The sequence below is a fragment of the Triturus cristatus genome, chromosome 4_1, assembly GCF_964204655.1.
Source record: "Triturus cristatus chromosome 4_1, aTriCri1.1, whole genome shotgun sequence".
NCBI classification, from domain to species: domain Eukaryota; kingdom Metazoa; phylum Chordata; class Amphibia; order Caudata; family Salamandridae; genus Triturus; species Triturus cristatus.
Window position 1 is genome coordinate 1,185,335,621 of NC_140585.1, and position 22,777 is coordinate 1,185,358,397.

The 22,777-nt window shown below is 46.3% G+C and overlaps 1 protein-coding gene across 1 annotated transcript in view; it reads left to right on the plus strand.

The window, feature by feature from the left end:
- The window catches only part of LOC146856328 (uncharacterized), a 145,846-nt gene that overhangs the window by 116,099 nt on the left and 6,970 nt on the right, over window positions 1–22,777 (plus strand). The gene's annotated exons all lie outside the window — the stretch shown is intronic.

The following is a 22,777-nucleotide window of genomic DNA, read 5'->3' on the forward strand; positions in this document are numbered from 1 at the left end:
ATTGTCTCCAGTGTCCACCTCATGGGTGCACCAGGAAGTCTGACTAGGGGTCAGGCTAAAGACATGTCTGAACTGCTGCAGAACTTGTCTGCATTCAGTTTGCTGATGGTCAATGAGGCTGCTTGCCAAAGCAACACCATCTACTGACCCATCATCAGGGTTCTGTGAGAGCAGGTCAGGTAGAGTGGCACTCTCCTCCTGCTCCTCATCAGTTGCCATGAGCAAGCCCATGTCAGCCCTGTGAACATATGGTTTCAATCTGTTGACATGGAGCACCCTAAGGGGGCTCCTGGGAGTTCCAAGATTCACCAAGTAGGTGACTTCTCCCTTTTGCTCAACAATTGTATGGGGGCCACTCCACTTGTCTTGAAGAGCTGCTGGGGTCACAGGCTCCAAGACCCATAGTTTCTGCCCTGGCTGGTATACAGTCAGCACAGCCTTTTGGTCATGCCAAGTTTTTTGTAGTTCTTGGCTTGCCTCCAGGTTTTTGGTTGCCTTCTTCATGTATTCAGCCATCCGGGAGCGGAGACCAAGTACATAGTCCATTACATCCTGTTTGGGAGGTTTGAGAGGTAACTCCCAGCCCCCCTTCACCAAACATAATGGACCTCTTACAGGATGCCCAAACAGAAGTTCAAAAGGGCTGTAGGCAACCCCCTTCTGTGGAATCTCCCTATATGCAAACAGAAGGCAGGGAAGTAAAATGTCCCATTTTCGCCTAAGCTTTTCTGGGCGGCCTTTAATCATTCCCTTTAGGGTTTTGTTGAACCTTTCAACTAACCCATTGCATTGTGGGTGATAGCGAGTAGTGAACTTGTAGTTTACACCACACTCCTTCCACATTGCTTTTAGATACCCTGACATGAAGTTTGTACCTCTGTCAGATATAACCTCCTTAGGGAAACCCACTCTGGAGAAAACCCACTCTGGAGGGCTCTTGCCACCACAGGGGCTGTGGTGGTCCTGAGGTGAATTGCTTCTGGGTACCTGGTGGCATGATCCAATACCACCAGGATAAACCTGTGCCCAGATGCTGTTGTAGGGTCAAGGGGATGAACAATGTCAATCCCTACCCTTTCAAAGGGTACTCCCACCACAGGTAGTGGTATCAAGGGGGCCTTTGTTGTGCCACCTGACTTGCCACTGGCTTGGCAAGTGACACAGGAGCGACAAAACTCCTTGGTGTCCTCTGACATGTATGGCCAATTGAAATGTGGAACTAGCCTGTCCCAGGTCTTGTTTTGGCCCAAGTGTCCTGCTAAAGGGATGTCATGTGCTAGGGTCAAGAGGAAACCCCTAAACTTCTGAGGTATTGCCAACCTCCTGGTGGCTCCAGAGGTAGGATCTCTAGCCTCAGAATATAGGACTCCCTCATCCCAATAAACTTTAAGGAACCCACTAGCACTCCCAGCAGCCTCAGCAGCAGCCTGCTGTCTGAGGGGTTCAAGAGAGGGGCAGCACTGTTGCTCCTTACTCAGATCTTCCCTGGAAGGTCCCCCTGCCCCCAAGAACTCGACCTGATCAGGCTCAAGTCCCTCTGGGGCAGTTCCTTTTTTAGGATATGCTTCTCCTCACTCAGGAGGGGAATCTGAAATCTGAGACAGAGGGGAAGGCATTGACTTAACCCTACTGCTCCTCCTCTTGGGAAGCACCTGGTCCATACTTTCAGGATCCAGAGCTGGTTCAGTTTGATGCATTTTGGCTTGGGACCTGGTCACAGCAAATACCTCTTCAGGTATGCCCAACATCTCAGCATGAGTTCATAACTTTACTTCAGACCAGGCTGAAGCCTCCATATCATTGCCCAATAGACATTCGACAGGGAGGTCTGCACTGACTACTACCTTCTTGAGGCCAGTTACACCTCCCCAGTAGAAATTCACAACTGCCAGACTATGGTTGGTCCACACATTGCTTGCATTGATAACCTGGTACATTTCACCCAGGATGATCTGCCCAGGGTCCACAAGATCCTCTGCCACCATGGTGACACTAGCACCTGTGTCCCTGAATGCCAAAGCCTGTTTACCATTTATTATAGGCTGCTGTTTGTATTTGCCCAGATTACTGGGGCTCACTAGGAAGGACATATCAATGTCTCCATCACAAATCAGCAGTGCCTGAGTGGGTACTCTGACTAGGCCAGAGTCCACTTCAGAACCCAGGGTCAACCCTAATACACCCTTATTCTGAGTACCACCTCCACCAGCAGCTGAACTAGGGGGAACATATGCCTTAGGGGCAGGAGTGGTGGTGGTTTGGTCTTTGGACTTGTTACAATCAGAAGTCCAGTGCCTTTTCTGTTTACAGAATTTGCACCAGGGCTTCTGTTGGCCTTTTCCCTTTGTAGACTGTGAATCCCCACCAGATGCAGATTTGTGGGGCCCTTGTGAAGACTTCTGGTCTTTTGACTTATCCCCACCTTTCTCAGAACCTTTAGGGTCCTGCTTCTTAGTGTCACCCCCTTGGTTCTGGGTTTTCTACCTCACCCTGGTTCTGACCCATTTGTCAGCCTTCTTTCAAAATTCTTGGGGAGAGGTCAGATCAGAGTCCACCAGGTATTGATGCAACAACTGGTTTTGGCAATTATTATGGATCTGTTCTCTCATCATAAGATTATACAATCTTTAAAATCAGTAACTCTACTACCAACCAGCCAACCCTCCAGAGCCTTGGTTGCACAATCTACAAAGTCTGTCCAGTCCTGATTCTGTGCTTTCTGGGTATCTCTGAACTTCAACCTGTACTGCTCAGTGGTTAAGCCAAACCCATCTATTAATGCACTTTTCAGGACTTCATAGTCATCAGCATCCTCTGCTCTAACAGTGAGGAGCTTGTCTCTAACTTTATCTGAAAAGGAGAGCCACAGGATTGCTGCCCACTGTTTCTGGGGGACCTGTTGTACTCTACAGGCCCTCTCCATAGCAGTTATCCATTTATGGATATCATCCCCACTCTGGTAGGGAGGAACAACCTTGGACAGGTTCCTATGGTCTGGAATGTAATCTCTGACTCTAGGGACACTGTTAGTGCCACCAGGGGGTTCTAACTAGGGGTGGGCGGAATTTGCGAAAGCGACTTTCGCAAATTATCGCGAAACTGTTAAAAATCTCCGCAAACAAGCGGAAATATCGCGAAAATGCAGAAGTTTTTCCCCGCCCGTTCGAGATATTTTCTGCATGGTTGCGGGCCGCTAACTTACCCCTGCGGTAGCTCGCGGGCGCGGCCTTCTTGTTTTCAGTTGCATGATCGCGAGAAGAAAGACGTGATCGCGCGACACATGACGTCACTGCTGGCGCGAACTGTCGCGAGACAGCGCAAATGGCTAAAACAATACAACATCTCATGGAGAACGCGACCGGATCGGGAAAACTTGTAGGCGAACGCGGGGATTCAGGTAAGGCGATCGCGCGCGCGCGAGAATGTATTATTTTACAGCGCGAGCAAGAACCAAATTATCGCAAAGCTGCGGAATGCGGAAATTTTGACATTTCCGCGCTCTCCGCGGAACGCGGAAATGCCAAATTATCGCAAATTCCGCAAATGGAACAGAAATTTTGCCCAGTCCTAGTTCTAACCCCTCTTTTCTAGAAGCTGTCTGGAGCTCAAAGGCTTCTTTATCTAATGCCAACTGCTTGGCCTTAAGGGAAAACCTTGCTTCCTCATACTGCAGCAGTGTGTGCATTCTTTTAGTGGAGGTCTCTCTTCTATTAAAGTATGAGCTCCTCCGATAGACAGATTCTCTGCCAGAGTGATGTGAGTGGTCAGCGTTCCTAGAAAAGGACCTAGGCCTCTCCTCCACTCTGTCAGTTCTCTTAGGGAGAATTCCTCTGCCCTGTTCAGACCCATGTGGGTCTGGCCCTTCAATCACAGAGTCCTGGTCATCTTGATTTTCATCATCTGACCTAGACACTGTAATTGACCCACTCCCTGATTCAGATCTGTTAGCTCCTGGAGCCAACCTCAGATCATCTGCTGTCAGCAGATCTATCAGGCTTAGTGTGGAGGAACTCTGTCCTAGCTTCAGGTGTCTTGCAACACACATGGCCTTCAAGTCAAAGAAGGTCATGTCCTTATACTGAGGCTGGGTGGACCCACTGGCTCCATCCCTTGAGGACATTCTAGTGCTGTGCAGTGTTGGACTACCTACACTAGTTTGTGGCCTACTGATCCTAGCTTCAGCTGTAGCAAGGGTGTGCTATCCCTTCACTCACAGCTCTAAGTTCAGTAGAACTTATTGATACTAAGCTTGACTTTTATATGTACCTTGAGTACCTTTAGTGGTTTTCAGTTAGTAATTCAAATAGAGATTTTCTGGTAAAACAATGGCAAGCTGGAATCCCACACGCTGCCCACCAATGTGAGAAGTTGGCCTGGCATATGCTGGTTGTTAGAAATGGGGGTCTCTAGTTGGCAATGGCTGGCCACTGTCCATGTAGGGACCCTTCTTCCTAAGTCAGAGTAAGCAGACTACACCCTTTGACAACCCCTGCTCAAACCTGTGGTAATGTAGCACAAGCAACTAGGCTTATCTCAGAGGCAGTGTGTGAAGCATTTATGACCATACACAGTAACACAGTGAAGAACACTACAAAGGGACACCACTCAAGTAGTTATAAAAATAAGTATCTTTATATATAGACTTAACACAAGACCAATACCAGTACAAATACATAATACTAGAAAAATAGGGTTATTCTTAAAATGCTGCAAAAATAGTTCAAGGTGTGCAAAGAGGAGTTCAGTTCAAGGCAGTGGTCTCTGCAACCCTTTTACTCACAAGATACCTGGATTCTGTAGCAAAGCAACAAAAATGTCGCTAAGGAGTTGTAGCGATGATTTTCCTCACGCTAACCAGCGTTGAATCCTTGCCACAAGGGAGGATGATGCGCTGATTTGTGTGCAGGACAAAGCGACAAACTTCTGCACGCTAAGCCGGCGATGTGATAAAATCCTTGCCGATAAGGGAGGATGATGCGCCGAGCCTGTTGCGTGTGCGATCTTGTAGAGATGGAAGAAAATGGCGCTCCACGAGGGAGTGACGATCCTGATGCGCTGAAAATGGCGAACGCTCGGCGTCCGCTCTGCGATGTCGTGAAGCGATGAACTCAATGCGATGATCTTTGGTTAGCGAGCGCTTTCAGGCCCGCAAACATGCAATGCGATAAATTTCAGGTTAGCGAGCCATTGGCAGCCTGCAGACAGGTGATGCGATGATCTCCGGTAGCGAGCACTCAGCGGCAGCAGCGCGATGATTTTCCTTACGCTCTCCAGCTGCGGCGGCTCGCTAACAGGCGTTAACAACGATTTTCAGCACTCTCTTCTCCACAGTAGAACTAGAGGCCCTGGAACTCACAGGAGCCTCACCTGCAGATATAAATCCTCGCTGGGAGGAAACAGGAGGCTGGTGGTGGAGTCTGGTGTGCCTGAGACTCCTGCAGGAGACTAGCTCTCTTCTAGCCCTTGGGTGATTGCTGTAGCAAAAATAAAAGTTCCTTCAAAGTCTTTTTCCTCTTCTTCCAAGTCCAGTAGTAACCACTGCAGGCCAGTCCAAGAAATAGCACACAAGCACAAGGACAGTCCTTCTCCTGCAGATTCCTTCAGTTACACGGACAGAGGTTCTTCTTGTTGTCCAGGAGCAATACCAATTGTAGGGGTTTGGGCACAGATATTTATACCCCAACAAACTTTGTTCTCAAGAGTCACAAGTCACTGAACCCAGCCAGAACCAGTTCTGCCCAGCCCTGGAGCACTTTGTTTATCAGGCTGCATCTTTCCTTTCAGAAAGAGGGGGTCTGCCATCAGACGCACAGTGGGAGGTGGAGCCAGCATTCACCTTGCCAGGCACAGCCCTATTCAGGTCCAGGAGCTACCCCTCCCCATACTCCAATGCAGATCTCTCTATTCAACCCAGGTCTGACTCAGCCTGCCCTGTCCCTCCAAAACCAGACAGCCAATACACATAACAGCAGGGCACACTGGAAGGCTTAGGCAAGAAAATACTTTCTAAAAGTGGTATTTTCAAACACAGAACATAAAAATAAACTTCACTAAAAGATGTATTTTAATATTCTGAGCTCAAGCATACTAAAACCTCCCATTCTGGACTATGGAGATCAGGTAGCCTTACAGTAGTGAAAAACTAAATTGGGTGTAATTCACTACCAGGGCACGCTACACACATCAGAGCATGTCCTACCTTACAAATACAATGCACCCTACCATAGGGGTGGCTTACATGATGCCAAGGAAAGGTTCAGGGGCTGTGAAGTGGGTGCACTTCACAGCCAAGATGGCAGTTCTAGACTGCACACAGACATTGCAGTGGCAGGTCTGAGACACAGTTTACAAGCTGCTTCTGTGGGTGGCGAAAACCAGCGCTGCAGGCCCACCAGGAGCATTTGGTTTACCAGCCCTGGACACACACAGGCCACGCTACTAGGGACTAACAGGTAAACCAAATAAGCCAAATAAGCCAATCATGGATATACCAATTCACATGTTATCTTTACACAGGGAGCATTCGCGCTGTGGCACTGAATGGCAGTGGCACAGCACCCAGAGCATCTATTACCAGCATAAACAGAGGAGACAACAGCCAAAAATGGAAGGGAGACCCACGCCCCAGTTATAGTGGCCACCTTGCACCAGTCCAATTCGACTCTTATGGTAGATAGGTTTAAGACAACCTTTTAAAGAAAGCTATCCTAGTGGTAGCTGTGGAGAGCAGCCTTCAAGCTAAGTCTCAGAGGAATGTAAAGCAGCTTGTTTTACCTTATAATCTCTTGAATTACCAAATGAAAGGACACCACACAGGTATATATATCAGATATATATGTATTTATTACTAGACACACTCTACTAATCTCTTTATGAGATTAGAAGTCAGGAACATATGCAAATATCAACGTTTTACAATAAGTTAAGCACAAATATGGCTGGGGCCCAATGGGCGTACCAGACCATATACTAAAAAAGAGGTTTAGGAATGTCGACTTGCAAGGGGACAAGGGCTAGGGCCTGCATAATTGCTGGGGACTCACTAATCCACCTAAGGCAGGTAAGGAAAAGGACCCACAGGAGACGCGTGCAGTGTGAGAACACAGCCGCGGGTTCCCTATTGATTTCAATGGAGCAAGTCGTGGTTGGATTTTTAAAGTTTTAGGGTACTTCTAGAGAGTCTACAAGCAAGCCACTTACAAGGTAAGTAGTTTGAGGGCCAACACCCACAGGAGCACCGGAGTGCACGAGCTACCTCTCCCAGGGAAGTCGAGTGCATAGGTATCTTTTGGTGTCGGGTCGCGTCGTTTTCAATGGAAGCCGAAGACGTTTTGCTGCTTGTGAAGACTGGAGAAGTGTCCGGTGGAATCCAAGGCTGGATTCAAGATGAAGAAGACCTGAAAGCAGAAGGGACAGTGTTCACAGTCACTTGCCAGTGACCCGGGGCAAGGAAGATGGATGCCCACGGAAGTTGGGTGAATTCAGGTGATCAAGGGTGTTTTGACTCTTCAGCCACAAGGTCCAGGAGGTGTCGACGATGACCAGGAGCTGGATTCGGAGTGTCCTACAAAGTCTGCAGCTTACTGAGGTGTCGGCAACCAGATTGGAGCCAACAAGCCTTGGCAACAGCAAGTCTTGTGGAAATTGAAGAAAGTCAGCGGTGCAGACCAGCAAGGTCTGAGGGACTCACCCAGCAAAGGTAAGTCAGGGCAGGCCTCGAGCAACCAGGGCAGCCCTTTGGTTTGATAAGAAATTCTTCAGCCGGCAAGGGATCGCGAAGACTTCTCATGAGAATTCGCTTCACAGGAGCCCACGGTCACTTGGGATGAGGTAGGCCTCTGATTTTCAATGAAAATCTTGCTGGAGGCTTGGGCCACACGTGGTCCAATGCACAAGTTCATAGAATGTCGTGAAGGGGTTGCACTCGACAATAGTGCACGGTACCCGGGTATTGCTGTTCCTCGTCACTCGTGAGGTCCACTCGCCTCGGCTCTGCTGGGGACTCACAATGGCCATCGAGAAGTCAGGAAATCTGCTTCTGGGGCTGCAGGGACTTCGGACTCCAGCGGGAGTGGGAAAGTTTGCGACCATTGATTCAAGTCTTTGGTGCCTGCCAAGCAGGGGAGTCACTCCTTGACTCCAAAGGAGATTCTTCAGTCTTCCAAAGGTAGTGGAACGTCGAAGGGCCAGGATTCTTCTTGTAGAGCGTCGTCCAGGGATATCTGATTTGCAATGGCAAGGTTTCCCTATCTTATACTAAAGGAAAGGGAGGGACTAGATCTATGACCACTCCTCTGGGAGGGTCAGGGGAGTGGGTGGTTACACCCACTTCCCTTAGTCCAGTTTCACGCCAGAGCAGGGGCAGGTAGCCCCTGAACCGGTTTGAGCTGGCATATGCACAGAGGAGCCTATTGCTCCCCCAGTGCAGGACTTCAAAGCACTCTAGGAGTTCACCCACCCAGCCCCAATACACTCAATCCTGTCTGGAAGGTGGTTACACCTCCCTGTGACAGGATGCCTATTGTTGGGCCTACTCCACTGCGAGTTTCAGTCAGCAGCAGGAGGGCAGCCCAGTGTCTGTGCTGGTGGCATCCATTTTGTGATGCCAAGGCTCTTTCAGATTTCTAACGTGTTTCCACAGTAGGTACATGTCTTCCCCTCTAGAAAGGTGGGATCATACTCCCACACCAGTTACTGGTTTGGGGGTATGATTCCAAGTTGTTTGACACCAAACACGACATGTTTTGATGCAGTCATTCCAAAGTTAGCATTTAACGCTAGGTTATAATGCACTTAAGAGTATATGGTTAACCGCATCCACAAACAGCCACAGAGAATAGACTCTGCCAGCTGCAGAGATGCCCTTCTCATGCAGAGGCACCCCCTCACATTGTAAACCAAGCACCCTGCCCTCAGGATTGATAGGGACTGCCTTAGGGGTGACTGATAGGTTTATATGTGTGTGTAAGGTGAGATATAGGAACCTATACCTCAGTGAGGAGTGCTAACACTACCTCACCCAGGCTGCAGAAGCAGGCCTGCGTCGTCAGATTTAGTCTGCTTCCCAGGGGTGGCATAATACATGCTTCAGCCCCTGGTAGGCCTGTGAAGTACCTATGCCCTTGGTACCTAAGGTACCATATACTAGGGGCTCATAAGGTACCACAGTATCCAATCACTAGTGCATCTAATATGCACTCCAAGTTGTTTAGAGAGAACAGAGAGACTGGAGCCCTGATTAGCAGGGACCCAGCCAGACTATAGCCAGAAACCAGTGTTAACATCAGAAAAAAAGTGGGGGCAACATAAGTGCAGATCCTACTCTCTGACAATGAGGCACCATGAATAGGAACAGACACAGACAGGCCAGCTGTTTTTGTGGGTGAGAGAAAGTGCTCACACATTATAAGAAGGGCAAGAGTGCGAAAGAGCCTACAGCGATCACCAGGTTTAGTGGAGTATAAGGGATTGTTTTTCGTCTGCAGTGAGTGGCCATACTTCCATTTGCCCCTGAATGAAACACCAGTTGCTACCCTGCCTCTACCCTGCCATAGAGGACCCATTTTACTGACCTATTACAAATACAACACCAGGGTCACCACCCAGCAAGGAGAAAAAGGACATCAGAGTGGGAAGACAATGAGATGATAGGCATTGGTGTAATGATACCCTGTGCAAGAATACTATACACAACAAATCGAATACACCAGCTAGGAAGGATGATTGAAATTTAGCAAGCTCAACAGCAGCAGCTCTAGGTAACATTACTGAGGAGCTTACCGCCATGAGAGTTGTAGTTTTTCACAACTGCATTGCGGTAGACATCATTCTTGCCAAGTAAGGAGGGGTGTGTTGGGTCATCCACCAAACGTGCTTCCCTTATATACCAGATAGCAGCAACAACATAAATAAGACGATCAATAACATAAATAAAGGATGAAGCACATGGCATACACACAGGGGGAATGTGGGAACAAGTGTCTTTCACTAGCCTGCCGCCGCTGCACCCGCTGATACTTCCCTTGCCGGCCTGCAGGAGGGGCCGTGATGACATGTACAGGTGCCTGAGCACCATAAAAACAGCCCGGAAGAGGCTGGGCTGGGCCACCCCCCTGATATTTGCTTTTGGAGATCTGCAAGCACACTTGAGGGAGTAGTGCCATTTCAAACACTGTGATTCTCTTGTTTTCATTGATTTTTTCTTGGGGAAGGTCGCAAAAAATCCACCACACCAGGGGAGAGAATCACAAGCTCCAGGCTCCCCGGTTCTACTGATATTGCCTGGTAGAGTCTGGATTGGGCCACCCCACTTAATTCTGGACACTGGACCCTGTAAGTGGGCATGCTGCAGTGGTATATTCCTTGACCCTGTGGCCCTCCAGTACTCTGGGAACTGTTCTTCCCTACGTAACCTGCTAGTTTTGACCTGTAGATTGGTGGCAATTAGACTCTTGAGCATGGGGAAGAGAAAGGCGGAAACCATTAATGGGGCTGATAAAAGGCTGAGAGACAGCAAATCTATATTGTCCTTTTTGAACCAGGCCGTGGGGGTGCTATCGGATAAGATCACCAGTGCCGAAATAGAGCTGTCGGTCAACCACCATGCCATAACACAAGATGCAGAGGCTCAAATTGAGGAGGGTGCTGACTCTATCAATGCATCCCCTATGCTTCCCTCTATCACCGAAGCCCCATTGACGGGCCCTTCTAGCACTCAGGAATCACAGCCCACATCCAGTGACACCACACCAAAATGTTCTGATACACTTTGTAAAACGGGTGCCAGACGCAAAACATCTATTCCAGGTCAGCCTTTACCTGCTAAACCAACTAGGAAGGTTATAACTGGTCCTAGGAAGACTCCAGTTACACCTGCACTCAACAATCCCACAGCTTGTGGGCAGGATACATTTGAGGGTTCCCTTGTGGCACTTTTTAAAAACATGGAAAAAAGATCTCTGCAGCTTTAAATGCCTTTGATACTTGGATAACTGCACTGGAGCAAATAGTGGGATCGTTAAAAGGGTCTGTGGATAACCTACACACAAACATTAGCAGCTGACTCAATGACTTTCCCAGAACTATGCTGAACACAGGTACTAGAACTCTCTTAAGTGGTGCCAATGGCAATTTAGGAGCCGGAGCATCCCCTCAGCCCCAGGCTCAAGCTCTATCCACAGCCTTATTACAACCGCCCTCAAATGCCTGTACTCATCATCAAATTGCTCCACCTTGTATAACCAAGGGCAATCCTGGTCAGCCAGCTTCCGTTACAGGACAGCTGCTTACTCAGAGAAATTACACTACTCAGTATCCACCACTCTTGGCACATCCCAAATTGCCCCTCTAGTGAATCACCCCACTAACGTTACCATCCAACTGCCTCCGGTGGTCACCCCTTTTATTGTTGTGTTGGTGAATGGTTGAGGAAGGATACACAGGATAGCTACGCTCAACTGAAGAATAAAGTAGTTCATTGCCTGGCAACCAGGGTGAACGTTCACCAGCCCCCCACCCAGATATTGGCAGAAGAAATTATAATGGCTCAAAGGGTGGGCTGGATAGGCCAGTCCCATAAAACATCTCTGGGTGATTGCATATCAGTGAATTTTACCAACCCTGTATGAGCTGGCTCTATCCTTCATGTCCTTGGGGAAAAAGGTGCATCAATGGACCGCATATCTGTTCTTTCTTTGGGCTTTTTTACCCACCATTAAACTCTAAGTTCCCGGTCAGGAAAGACTGGCATGTGATTCAGAAAAAGCCACGCCTTGAGCCAACCAACCCCCGCCTTAACTGATACCACTACCTTACAACTAAGCAACCGTTTTCTATCCCTGAGTGAGTTGGAAGACCCGGACTGACTAGTCCCTACTCCAACCATTAACACTCTGAATTCTGACACTCTGAACCAGGAACCCGAGACCAAAAGTCTAGAAACAATTCCGGTTCTCAGTTGGAACATCGCCAGGGTACAGAGCCAGCTGCTGGTTGGCCGTGTATGCTGATGAACTTTGACTTTACTTGTCTACCAGGAATTGTAGGATATACAGGGTTGTTTACATTTAGACAGCTTCTCCTTGTTCTCAGTCCCAGCAACCCGCTCCGCTAGTGGAAGTGCAAGTGGTGGCCTTACAACTCTAATAAAACGAGAGCACAATTGTAAAGTAGAGGCTCTGAAATCTAACTTAAAGACTATTCCGAGTACCCTTTTATGATTACCCAACAAGTGCAGACTGCTTCTTGTCAATTTTTATAATGCAGTTACAGTGAAAAATGAGCAAGACGGTGTTACCAGTCTTAAAGGATTTATTGACAATTTTTACCAATCTGAACCCCCTTTTACCATAATCTTGGTAGCTGGGGATTTTAACTTGCATCCCTGTTACTCCTGCGCAATGTATAGAGATTCAGATTCTGAATATTTATTTGACAACCAGGTGCATTTTAAACACACTTGCCAAGGTAACGCTGCAAATAGCCTTATCTCTGAGTTTAATTTAATGAACCTAATGGCTAGGAATCAGGATCCCTTGAGTGAGAGAATACCCACAAATAATGGGGAGGACACTGCACTGTTATTGATTATATTTTTGTTTCCTGTTGTTTCTTTTCTGTACTTTTAGATTTTAAGACACAACCTGAGCGACCATAATCCGTTAACAGCCTTATTCTATTGGGACAAAAAATCTCCGGGAGTTGAGCACCTATATAAGGAGCCCATCACATTGACTGATCAGGGCCGAAGGGTGAGGTGGACTAGTATTGTTGCCTCAGTTTTTGTCCAAAACTTGATTATTTCTTGTCAATCTAATTATCTCGCGTGTTTGTCTAAACAGTCACCACAAAGAATCCTGGCATCATTTTCTAACTTAAGCAGGTTTATCAAATCCGCACTTTGTAGAAATGCCTCATCCCCATAATACATGCAGAAAGATGGTTTGACAGACCGTGTTCTAAAACCCACAAGGTCCTCTGAAACCTTCTTCAAAGTCAGAAGGACCAGGGCTGCGTTTAGAAAGGCTTTCAAGGATCACAAAGCCCAGTTGAAAGAGGAGTCTTAGGGCAAATTATTAACTGCCAGTTGGCAGCACGACAGCTCTGCTTTTTGGAGCGTCGTCAACTCGCCTCTTTTTAGCTCTGAACAACTTCCTAACCATGTCTGTACTAACAATATTTAGGCCTGGGTTGATCACTTTAAGGCCATCTACAGCCTAGATGAAGAGCAAGAACCACTGAAAGATCCCTGGACTGCCAAACATATAGTTTTTCACTGATCTGAGGTCTGAACTGCCATCTCTCAGTTACTGTCAAACAAAGCACCAGGCCCAGTCAGGGGACCTTTTTAAAACCTGTATAGATTTATGGGCCCACTGCTGACGTTATACTTAAACTCTGCAACCTCCTGTCCTCTCCCACTAACTTGATCTCAATCAACAATAGCCCTTGTTTTTAAAAAGGGAAAGAGGTCAGACCCTGCCAGTTTTAGACCTGTCTCCCTTATAGACTCAACGGTGAAAATCATTGGCCGGATTTTATTTAACCGCCTTGTGGATTGGGCTGAGGAGAGAGGCTTTTTATCTGACCTTCAGTATGGGATTCGCCCTGGCTGGGGTACTATAGAGCAACCCCATAATCTCTATTTGTTAATTTGTAAATACACGAAGGCCAAGTAGGGTACAATTCATCTGGCCTTTATGGACCTTAGGTCTGCCTTCAACAGAGTCAACCGTTCTAAGCTCTCTGGTCCATGATGGAGCAGATGGATGTCAACCCGGTTTGAATGAACTTTTGTCTGATTTGCACAAAGACCTTTCAGCCAGTGTCAGGTTTTGCCCTAATGGGAAATGCACTGAGCACTTTAAATTGCGGTGCAAGGTTCGGCAAGGGTGTATTTTATCTCTCTTTTAATTTATTTTTTATATCAATCACATAGAGCAAGCTTTGATAGTCCTGGGTGTAGATGTCCCTAAAGTGGGAGGCGGCTAAAGGCTTACAAAAACACCTTACCCTTTTATCAGTTTTATGAGTAGCCTTGACCTGACAACAAATTTTTCAAAGTCACATGTTATGAAGTTCAGTCCACCGAGAAAGAAAACTATGAAATATATAGTAGATGGTGTTAGAAATGGGATTTCTGGTTGGCTAGGGCATGCGCCTAAGCCAGGCAGAAACCACCACTCTAGTCAGGGCAAGGGAGTTACATGCTGAAGACACACCCTGCTCACCCCCTTGGTAGCTTGGCACGAGCAGTCAGGCTTATCCCAGAGGAAATGTGTAAAGCATTTGCACAACACACACACACAGCAGTGACACACTAGGCACACTACAAAAGACACTCCACAGAAGGTTATATCAAAAATAGCTTTTGTATTATCATCAATACATTAGAATCATAATCACACAATATACACTGTGCCAACTGGCACCAGGTAGAAATTCACAGGGGATTATATACATGACAGGGCCAATCGAGCCACTGTCAGAACCATCACTAAGCACAAGTAGCAAATATAAGACAACCAGCCTCTGCTGGTAAAAATACTGTTCTTAGCATCATATCACATCAGCATGAGGCATCATCCTAAGCATAAACATCATAGCATGACATTAGGCATCATCATCAGCATGAATACTTTATGCAACAATCACATTTAGGCATAAACATCTTAGGCATGAACACTAGGCAAAACCACATTATGCATAACCTCTTAGGCATAAACATTATTATGCATCACATTAAAGTGCACACCTTAAGCATATTCACAATCAGTGCCAGGGCCCTGTGGTGAGCACTGGTCACAGTACCCCTAGCCCGGGGCACATTTCATGAGCCCCTCTTGGGCGTAAACCTAATTGCACCTTAGGCCACACCAATGCACAAAATGACCCCAGGCCCACTGGCCTTCCTCGGCGGCCCGTCTGGGCTGTCCTCAATGCCCTTAGTCCTCCAAAGTCAGGGCATTCTGTACTCTGCATGTTTTTTACGCAACTGCCCGCGTCCCGGCAGTGCACCAATCTTTGCCCCTAACTCAGGGCAACACAAAAGTACCCCGGGCAGTCTCGGACCCCAAGGGGGAGGGAAGCCGACACTTTGCTCCCCCTCCTCTGCCATGGCCCAAAATGGGTAATGCTACCACCCTCACGTTGCACCTGCCTGCAAGCAGCGGTGCAGCTGTTGCAACCTGGACGGGTGCAAGGCAGGGAGCCCGCGTGGCTCTGCCTGGCTCTTGCTTGTGCTCCTGCTGGCTCTGCCGGCTGGTCTAATCTCCTTCTTCTGGGCACAAGAGCGAGGGGTAGGCTCCTGTCTGCTTTCTTTCACTCGCGGGTAGCCCCGACCACAAACAGGCACCGGGTTGCCTGACTTCCTTCTTATGCGACGTGCCTGCTCCCACCACGCTTAGAAGAGCCCACTCTCCTCCGGCATCAGAATGAGGGGTGGGCTCCCGCCGTCCCTCCTTGTGCAGTCATACTCTGGCGGCTCACCAGTTGACCTGGCAGCACGTGGAGCTATCTCTGGCCAGGGGAGCCCCGCCTACAGACAGGCACCAGCTGCTTGACTTCCGGCCCACAGATGATCCTCAGAGCGAAGTCTCTGACGATTTTTGCCAAATGGCGCAATCCCTTGCTCTGTGCCTGTCGGGCAATCTCCGACCGGGATCCCCTACCGCTGGGCTCTTCCTCTGCCACGCGGGACTCTCTCCACCACACAGGTGACCTGCCCTGAACCAAGCCCGAGCGGAATGTTGATCTCACTCCTAGGGCTCAAAAGGTAAAAGAAGAAAAAGAGCTCAACACACACTTTACCTGGGCAGTAGTAAGAAAAGTAAAGCGCTCATCCTGCGCCAAGTTCCCCCACCTACAGGGCAGACCACCCAGCCCTGGTAGGTCACCAGGCACCACAGGCAGGCCAGCACGCAGGACTCCTTAAGAAAAAGGTGGGGCAGCTCCCTCAGCCCCCCCAGTCAGCAGGGGCTTGGTCCCAAATGGTGGTTCCTCCTGGCAAAGTGTTCCTCAGGTCCCAAGTAAGCACACCGCAGCTTTCATGAGGTCACAGCCCAAATACTTACACCCCTTAGTGTCTTTGTTCTCCCCCTGCCACAGGGCATTGCGCCCAGTCCAAACCAGATCTGGGGGCACTCACACCATTTCCTAAAGATGCACCACCACCCCCTTTGTCAGTGTAGGCCCTGGCCCCAGACACACCACAGGGGGGCAAAGCCAGCATTGTGGAAGGTAGGCACTGTCCCATTCAGTCACAGGTGCTGTTCCTCCCACCACTCCAAATGCAGTTTGGCCTATTCAGCCTAGTGCTGACTCACCCTGCCCCTGTCACTCCAGAGCCAGACATGCAATAGACATCAGGCAGGCACAAAGACACATATCACACAGAAATGCCTACTTCTAAAAGTGGCATTTCGAAAATAGTGATAATAAATTTGTGAACATCATTGCGCACCATTTACTACCACTATTCCAAACATCCCAAATTTGACCACGCTACTCCTCTCAGATTAGGAATTACCACTGCAACATTTATCAGGGAATCCCCAAAGTATTCCTATGAGAGGGCAGCCTCACAGTATTGAGAAACCAAAATGGCTGTTTGTCACTACCACGACATGCCACATATTTAAGGCACATGTCCTACCTTTTACCTACAATGCACCCTGCCCATAGGGCTAGCTAGGGCTTACGTTAGGGGTGACTGATATGTAGTAAAAGGGGAGTCACAGATGTGGCACCCATTTTATGTGCCATGTCACAGCGGCAGTAAACTGTGAGTGAGGTTTTAAAGGCTACTTTGGTGGGTGGCGCAATCAGCGCGGCAAGCCCACCAGTAGCATTTAATTTACTGGCCCCGGGTATATGAGATACCACCTTACTGGGGACTGATAGGTAAATTAAATTAGCCAAACAGGTGTAAACCAATCTTACCACTTTTTACCATAGAGAGAACATGCACTTTACACTGGACAGCAGTGCTAAAGTGCCCAGAGTCCTAAAACCACCAACACCAGGTCAGAAAAAAGTATCAGGAGGAAGGCATAAAGTTCGGGGATGACCCTGCAAAAAGGGCCACGTCCAACAGATGGCCATCACATCAGCCAGGTAGACAAGTTTAGGTATGTGGGGGTCAAATTGGTTTCTAAGCTTAATTGGCACTCACTTATAACCCAGAATGTTTTGTCTTTAAACATAGCGATACTCAGTATAGGAGATTTTTCCCGCTGGTTTGGGCGCATTCATGTCCAATTGGTCCTGGAAATTTACAAGGACAAGTGCATCCCGCTAGTGATCTATTGCAGTGGAATATGGGGATATGGCCGGTACCCCCAATTCAAGTAGCCGAAAACAAATTCTTAAGGGGCCTTCTGGGAGTTCCTCGTAGTGTTCCTCATGGAATTGTCCAAAAAGAACTAGGCTTTGATTATATTATTGACCAGCTCCGTCTTTGCCTTCTAAACCTTTGGCACTCAATTTGGGTAAAAGAGGAACTCAGTTTTAGCAGATTAATTTTACAGGAATTTTTAAAATTAGACGAATCATCCCTGATCCAGTGGCTGGCGTATGTGGTGCATAAATGGCGGACTCTAGGGAGGCCCGACCTGTACAATAATCCCTCTATCATGACCCTCTCTGAAGGCAAATGGGTTGAAACCACCTTCAAGGACAAGTTGGCATCAGAACGTGAGGACTCCACATAAATGAAACTTATTTGACCTGGAATATGACACGTCATCAACGCCGCCTGTTGACTTATTTCAGGTTGAATTTATTCCCCCGTCCAGTCCCTTTTAATCATGTCTGTTTTACGTACTCGGACCTTCCCCTTTGTAATTGTGATAATGCATCGATCACCAACACATTACATATTGTCATGCTCTGCCCAAAATGTAATAGTCTGTGACATAAGCTTTTACTCCAAATTTTAAAACCAATGCATTTTACACAAGTTAGGCCTGCCTTACTGTATTTACAGCTGCTAAATTCTTCCACAGTTTGCTTTTTTCTTGCACGCTTTCTCATGGTGGTTTTAAAATAAACATTAGCATGGTAATGATAATTTGTATACTATCTTCAATTACTTTTATGATTTTATTTGTAAAACTGAATAAAGATTATTAAAAACAAGCATTTGCAATGCAATAGGTCTCGCATTTACGAGAGTTTGAGCTATTGGCATTGTAAATGATAAGGCCTTTTATTTATGTGTAGTTTTTAAAACAGACACCTTTCATTGGGAGGTGGTACATGCAGAGTCCCTTTCTGCACCCTGAAATAGCCTGCACCGGTCAGTTAGTCAGTAATACTATAGTTTATTATACATCCAAAAAAGCATACAATTAAAACAATATAAACATCCGATAATTACACTGGAATATATACTGAAAAATCCATCATAAAACACATGTCCGAGTAAAGTGCTTCAGTACAAATTTTAAAAAGTGAGCCTCATGATAAAACATCTAGAGAAAATTTTAAAAGAGAGTCCTAATAAAACTCATCATTAGTTCCCCACTAATTGCCTATATATAATAGCATGAACAAGAAATCTATATACCATAGTACACACTTGATCTGTCTGGTGCAATTGTATATACTCTAAAGCCTCTTTGCACTTCCTGAAAAAAAAACATTTGCATTTGAAATTAGAGAGTAACCACATTGCAGGGACTTAAATCCAAATCCTTCTCAGAGAAAACTTTAGAGGGGTAGTACGCCAAAGAATGGGACAAATCTATACTAAACCTCAACAAAAAAAATCTGAGCTGCTGAGGCACTCTGAACAAATATGGCTCAGTGCCACCAGTAGTACACAATGGAAGGTACATCAACACCCTACTCTTCTTCCTCTCAACCTCCCATCTCTGCTCCACTATATGATACAGTAGTTCATTTTTCACCAATAACCTGGTCTGACTATCAATGGACATTGGATTACAAAACAGCTCTAACCTACCAATTGCATGAAGTTCACTTTTTACATTGGTCAACCAAATTTATGTCCTTTATCCCCCATAAATCCTACAAAGGTAATCCAATGCTTGGTGGAACACCTCTGGAAAGAGTGAGTACCTTTTATTATCTAGGCGTTCGTCTCTCGGACAAAATTACATGGAAGCCCCAGCTGACCAAGCTGCTACTGGGCCATAAGCGAGTCAAGGGGGCTTTGGGAAAGGAACACTGCTCCTCAAGTAGCAGACCCATAGTTGCTGATCTGCAGGGTAAACTCAAAGGCAGTCAGCACAGCTCTGCATGTTGCAGAGCTGTGGGGATTTGAGAAGACACCTTAGCTCAGTAGATCTGACCATAAATTCCTCAGGAACCTCGTGATGTTTCCCCAAAGTACCCCCCTTGCTTCCCTAATGCTCGATATGGGCAAGCGGTCTATCAGCGATATAGCAAGGCTTCGTCCTCTGCTCTTCTGGGCACGCCTTAGGAGGACGCCGGAACTTCTACCCTCTGCGGAAGCCCTATCAGAGGTCATCCGTTTAGATATATGCAATAAGGTAGGGTGGATCAGAAATGTTAAGAAACTGGTGTCTGATGTAGGGCTTCAGCCTCTTTGGGAAAACCAAGATCAACAACTGTACCGAAAAGAAGTAGCAAAGCAACAGTTTTTTGAAATGGGTTGAGTAAAAAAACTTTCCAAGCCCAACCAGGGGAAACTGACCACATCATTTTATTTCCATAAACCGGCCAGGCTACTGGAGGCTTACCTAGACCTAATTCAGGCCCCCCAGGACAGGATGCTATACACCAAATTTAGGTTCAGCACTCTTCCTTTGGGCGAGGTAACAGCTTAGTGGAATTTAAATGTTTCAAGCCCGAGCACTTGTCCTGGATGCAAGGCACCAATGGAGTCCGTTGCCCATGATTTGTTTGCATGTCCAGCATATGTGCATCCCAGATCCAAATGGCTAAAACCGATCTGCCGGCAACTGGGCACACTGAGCCATAGGGATGCCTTGCGCATCTTAAAATCGGATCCTAGTCCACTCATTGTCTGTGGAGTGGCTAAGTTCTTAAGCCACATGTTTGGCATTAGGAAGAAGGCACTAATGAGAGAACACCACAGGCAAACATCTGGTAAACTCCCAGAATAAGATGTCGTAGGAATCACCAGTTTCCCCACCCATATAATCTGATATCTTCTTAGACACAACGCACATGCACTTTAACGCAAACAACTACCTTGCAGTTTTCCCATGAGAGGGCCCAAAAGGAAAATAACATGATAGCATGATATGAAAAGCAAACTATCATACTGCCATTATTGTAACGCCCTGATGGACACTTTTTCCCACTGAGATCGTTTTAGTATGTTTTATCTTTTGAATCAACTTGCTTGCTCTTTTTAATCCTTGTTTTCACTTCTCTTTTCATCGTTTTAAAGGTTGTACTTCCAAATCAAATGAATGTTATTACTGCTTGCAAAAATTAATCTGGATGATGAATTGTCTCTCAATCGGCTCTTGACGAAAGGGCATGGCACTGCTTCACTTGCCTATACTCTGGATTGCTCTTCTTTTGAGGTTTTGTATGTAGTTACTTAGCGCGTTTTAAATTACTGAACACCGTTTTGCTTTGAGGTCTCTTTATAGGAAGAACGACGCAGTAATAGCATTGTTGTGGAAGGAAGAACCTATATGTCCATTGTAATGGGTGTTGTATGTATCGTTTATTCCTACATTTTTATCTGTATCTAACTTTTTTTTAGCTTTTATGACAGGTGTGTCGAAATAAAGCTTATACAACAACATAGGTCAACCACATAATCTTGTTAGCCTTGGACAGTTGTAAACAATCACTAATTATAGATTGCGTTAGTGCTGCCTCAGGTCTATTGCAAATCAACTTCCATGTGCACAATTGAGGAAGGGGTGCTGCAGGGATGTAACAATCTACGCAGAAATTTGTTTTCACCATTTTGTAATGGTGTATGGTCTGTGGCACCATAGGTAGCTATAGCATTGGTCTTGCTTTATAAATAGTGAACGGAGCATCCAAAGTAAGTGACCCTAATTTAGAGTCAAAAGTGCTGCAATAGCCTGCTCCAGCTGGGTACCCCTTACATTTTTCAAGTACTCCGAAAATCAAGTGGGATCCCTAAATATGTAAAAGTGTCAACAGTTTTAAGAGCCTGGACTAATAAGGGTTGGTGTTTTACAAAATATGATACTTTTATACACTATTTGTCTTCAACTCCTGTGCATTATAATGATTTTGAATATTATAAAACAAATCAGAAATTATTAACCATGTTCAGTCGAAGGCTAAATAAAGCCTAAACCTATCTAAATTATGAGGATCTGACAAATAGCATGGCTGTACTAGGTACGAAGATACACCAAGTCATGTAAATCCTCTCTGTGACCCTTGTTGTGCCATCAGACATGACTTTTGAGCTCTGTATTCCAGCACAAAAGAGTAGCCAGAAAATTAATATCCCCCTCACTTTGAACCAAAGCAAGTGAGCCTGTCCCTCCCTAGAAGAGGTCCCTTGTCTCTTCTATCCAAGCATCAATCCATTCATACTCTCACCCTTCCATCCACCCTCTGATATCTACCATTTCACAGTTACATTTTGTCATCAAGCCATTCTTTCATCCATCATTCAATCTTTTACCATTCCATCCATCCATTGGCCATTCATTCCATCCATCCATTCATTCATATAGCCATCATCTATGAATAAATCCATCCACCAAACATTTAACTTGCCCATACACCAGTAAAGCTTTTCATCGGTCAATTGATACTTTTGTCCATCCTTTCAAATTGTCCATTTACTCGGTCATCCAACCATCCTCTAAAATTACAATTTACTTCAGATTTCCATTTACCCTGCTATCTTTTCAATCACCTGCCCATCCGCCCATCCTCTTAGATTTCCATTTACTTTGCCATCCTTTTATCCATCAATCTATCATCTCAGATTTCTATTAACTATACCATCCTTTTTCCCACCCATGCATCAATCATCTTCTCAGATTTTCATTTACGTTGCCATACTTTCACCCACACATCTATCTACTAATCATGTCCGATTTCCACTTACTGTGCCATCCCTAAATCTGTTTATCTATCCTCTCAGATTTCCATTTAAGCCAGCCATTCATCTCTCCACCCTCTCAGATTTCCATTTACTCTGAAATCCTTTCACCCACCATTCAATCTCTCAGATTTCCATTTATCCTGCCATCCTTTCACCCACCCACGCACCTATTTTCTCACCCACCCATTCCTTCACCCATCCCCACACACTCATATGCCTGTCGTCTCACCCACTGATCCATCCACCCTTTCACCCACTTATCCATTCATCCTTTCATCATCCCATTCTTTCACCCACTTATCCATCCATCCTTTCATCCACCCATCCATCCTTTCATCCACCCATCCTTTCACCTACCCATCCATCTTGTTACCCACACAGCCTTTCACCCTCCCATCCATTCAGCCATTCTTTCACCTAGCCATACTTTTGCCCAGTCACCCATCCATTCTTTCACCCACTCATCTATCCACACCCAAATCTGTAAATTACCCTTGTGATCAGGTAATGTAATCTTAAGGATTTTAGGGGCCCCGGCATGAAATATGTTGGGGTCCCCTATTTAGAATAACTTTTAATTTTGTTTTACTCATTTTCGGCTAATTCAAGCCCCATGATGCCAACCAGTGTTGAATAATATGGCAAAGGTGAGCTCAATAATTGAATAGAGTTATGATAAGAGAAAGAAATCACTTTCACAGGATCCCCTTAGAT